Source organism: Otolemur garnettii, unplaced genomic scaffold (assembly GCF_000181295.1).
Source record: "Otolemur garnettii isolate 467f Iridium unplaced genomic scaffold, OtoGar3 scaffold00118, whole genome shotgun sequence".
NCBI lineage: Eukaryota > Metazoa > Chordata > Mammalia > Primates > Galagidae > Otolemur > Otolemur garnettii.
Window position 1 is genome coordinate 3,077,711 of NW_003852513.1, and position 4,401 is coordinate 3,082,111.

Sequence of the window (4,401 nt, forward strand, 5' to 3'; positions counted from 1 at the left end):
CATTTGCTTGAGAATAAATGCAGACAAGAAAACACACTGCAAAGTCCAGATTCACCTCCACAAAGGGCTAGTTTTAGTGGACCTGAGAAGAGCCATGCTCACATGATAAATGCTCCGAGGGTGCCCCTGTGTCTAAATCACTCCGGCAGCAGTGGCACCCAGCCCAGCCCAGCCCTGCCCCTTGCTCTGAGATGGCATCTCGTGTTCTGAAGTAAATGAACACATCACTTTCATTAGCCTGGGTAACATCTTTTTAATGTTTGTAAGTATGATATGGGACATGACCTTGTTTATAACAGAGAGGAATGATTAAAAGATTTTGTGCCATCATTTTTTTTTTTTTTGAGACAGAGCCTCAAGCTGTCACCCTGGGTAGAGTGCCATGGCATCACAGCTCACAGCAACCTCCAACTCCTGGGCTTAAGCGAGTCTCCTGCTTCAGCCTCCCAAGCAGCCAGGACCACAGGCGCTCACCACAATGCCTGGCCATTTTTTGGTTGCAGCCGTCATCATTGTTTGGTGGGCCCGGGCTGGATTTGACCCACCACCTCAAGTAGCTGGCGCCTTAGCTACTTGAGCCATAGGTGCTGAGCCTGTCATTTTTTTTTTTTAAATTTAGCTAACTGGTAATAATTTTAAATTTGTGGGTTTTTTTTTGTTATTGTTGTAAAAATAGCATAGAATAATAGTTCTAGCATGTATACAGCACTTACATGTCAGGCCTTGTTTTTAGCTGAATTACTTCTAAAAACTAGCATAGCAATAATAGTACTTGATTTTTTAATATGTAAGGCACTGCTTTTAAATTGATTCTTTCTTTCTTTTTTTTTTCTTCCCTTTTTTTTTTTTTTAAGACAGAGTCTCACTGTGTCACCCTCAGTAGAATTCCGTGGCATCACAGCTCACAGCAACCTCAAACTCTTGGGCTTAAGTGATTCTCTTGCCTCAGCCTCCCAAGTAGCTGGGACTACAGGTACCCGCCAAAATGCCTGGCTATTTTCTTGTTGCAGTTGTCATTATTATTTAGCTGGCCCAGGCTGGGTTGGAACCTGCCAGCCTTGGTGCATGTGGCTGGCGCCATAACCATTGTACTATAGGTGCCAAACCTTAAATTGATTATTTCTAAAAGTAATTCAGTCAGCTAAGGTAATCAGCATAAAGAGACAATAGTGTATAAGATTGTCCCATTTTAAATACAGACAAACTGAGGAACAGAGATGGTGATTTCCCACAGCTAACTGAAAGAGGTAGGGTTTAAAGTTGGGCAATGTAGTGCAAGAATCCTTGTGGTTAGTGAGTGATGTATGTAGCCTCATGTGCTGGTGGGAATCCTTCCATGCCAGTGCTGCAGGCAGGAACTGGTTTCATACTTAGGCTTAAAATGGATGGCTATTGGTTTGTCTATCAGATACATGGACAATATGACAGCAGTGACTTGGAATGGACCAGGGACACCCACGTACATGTTAAAATCATGCTTAAAAATCTGAAGAATACCAGGAGAAAGGAACAATGGTTGTTCATAATCTGCCGAACCCTTGATGTAGGATGATGTGTAATATTTTTTCCTGGTTGAAGATAAAAAGTCTACCAAATGGACAAAGAACTGAGCGTTCCGGAAAAGCTGTAACAGCAATCTTCTCCGGAGATAGTAACCTGGACACGTTGTCCATTACGGGTGAACTAAAATCACAGAATCTCTGAATCAACTAGGGAATTAATATGTCTTCTTGAACTGATAAATTTCTTAGTTCAGGTAATCAGCATGAAGGGATACGAGACCATTGGAAACGCCTCTTTAGGGTTTTGTTCGGTGAAAGAGGATTCACTGCCTTAGAACTTATAAGAAAAGTACAGTTTTGATAAATCAAGAAAAGATTTCTTGCAAATACTTCAGTAAGTTTTATAAAAATGTTACAAGGATTGAATATTTATAAAAGCTTAAAGAAAATATAAAAGGACTTTAATCCTGCAAAATTGTGTGTGGATAAGGTTTTGCATGTCCTGTTGTTTAGTGGGGGCATTGCAAGTGTTCTAGATGTTGTTTTTGATCTTTTAATTCTCCAAGTTGTTTCTGATACTGCCTCTTTAATTTTCAGGTCAGTAGCTATGAGCCTTTTGGAAACAACGATACTGTCAACGCTCAGGTGCATGTGTAAAGGAGATGGTGAGCTTAAGAAACAAGAACAAATCCTTCTGTTGGGTTAAAGCCAGGCTCTCATTTTTGAAATTAAATGACTAGCAGAGGATGCAAATCTATAGTTTAGGGAGTTAGTGATATGAGTCACTGGGCTTGGAATATAGGTGCAGGATGCCATCTGGGGGCTTTCCTGCCCCGGCTACAGATTCTACTGAAACTCAGACACCAGCTAGTTGGGGGATGTTCCCAGCTCCTGACAATGTGCCAGTGGAATGGCAAGAATACTACTCAGAGCACCTTTCTCCGTGGAGTTCCTTGTTAGTCACACACACGAGGATGCAGTGGCAGCTCTGAGCCGGTGTGTGGACGCTGCAGTGTGCCCAGATCCATGAGGCCCCTGCTTCAGGATGGAGGAGTTGGTCCCTCAGCTGGCAGTTTGCAGCCGAGTGACCCCTCGAGGGGCACTTGGCCCCTTTCTGGGGGCACCTTGCTCCCAGTGATGTAAGGGCTACGCGGGCCCTGTCTCTTGGTTTGGCTTGGTACAACTGGCAGGGTCATCCCAGCTTCAGAGCATGAGGGTGGGGTCAGACGAGGCTTTTGTCATGACTGAATGTGGTCCAGCTTCTCCACACCCAGTCCTATCCCCCGACCCTGCCACACTCCGCGAACACTCCCACATGCCTTCCTGCACCCTGGCCTGTTTCTGGGGACCTGATCTGTAACTCCTGGCAATATGTTCTGAACAATGAAGGCTAGAGATGTACTTTGGTGTAAGATTCATATGAACATTAGTACATTCTTTGGATAAGAGTCATGTTTTTAAATTTTGCTAAAATTCTTTTCTAGTTTCTTTCTTCCTCAAGCTCACCACCCTTAATTGATCCCTAATTTGCACATAGGGTTAAAAAACACATTTTCTTCTAATAGCAGATATAATTTGTGTGTTATGTAAACAATTGAAACATTAGAGAAATATATACATACGCACACGCATGCTCGAGTGCCCACTACACAGCCGTCATTTTCTTGAAGATAGTAAGTAGCCCCTGCATCTTCCACAGCTGAGTGGCACCGAGTTCTGCTTTGTACATGACCTTACACCTTGAATGATACATCTGAAGATAAGTGGGCATTGACAATAAGAATAGTACTATTTAGAATTAGTTTACAAAGCACTTCCCACCTGTTATGTTGACCTGTTTCCTAGCATCCTTGAGAAAGGCTGGCCGTGTTAGCCCCATTTTAGACATGTGAGCTCAAGCCCCTCATTCAAAGAAGACACCAAAAGAGACTTGGTGGTTTGTGAAATGGCACATTCCAAAATCCCTGTCACTGAGAGAAGAATGTAAGCTCAGGATCAAAGCATCATCTTCAAAGAAGGGAAAGGTACTTGTTAAATAACTCCTGGCAATTGCTTACGCACTAGGCATTGTCATTTCAGAAGAGTAGGAACAGAACTAAAAATAAATAAGTGGATAGGGACAGGACCAAAGACATCAATGTCATTCAAACTTGGATGTCACTTTTTGACAGCATTTGAGCAATTGATTCTTGGTTCTCCACATTGGGAATTTAGTAGTCACATTTAACTGTGACAGCCATAGGAGAAGGGAAGGGGCAGGACCCTGGTATTAGTCTGGCTGTGAGTGGGATAAAGAGTGGATTGTCAAAATTATCAGCCTGTACTACCTCTTTTCTAGTCAGGGTTCTTTTGATGAAAAAAAAAATCTGCTTAAGCCAGCTCTTATTGGAATGTTAAAGGACAGGAGATACAACTAGACCCTGCTTAGTGAAAGATGGGACCTGAGAACCCAAAGCTTCTAGGAGCTAAGCTACTCCTGTCATCTTCAGAAGCTGACAAGATCTCTGTCTTCGAAAATCTCCTCCTCTGTCCTCTCCTGAAGCCAGCAACCTCTGCACACCTGCCCCGTTCCCTGCATCCCTCCCAGCTGCCAGTCCACCTCAATATCACGATTTCTGAGCTCTAGTAACCACCAGTAACTGGCAAACAGCCTATGTCTCTGGGGCGAATCCTCACCTGGAGACACTGATAGTCCACATCTTGTGTTGCACTGCAACAGAGAAACTACGTTGGGGTCAGATATCTAACCTTGGTGCAATCAGCCATGGCTGGGGAGATGGGCAGAGTGGCCATGGGTAGGAAGTGGTGCTCCTTTCAGGCAATATGGGTAGAGTAGTCTCTCCAGAAGGGACTGTGATGGGACAGCCAGTGAGACCTGTTCTTATGCCCCTGCTGCTCT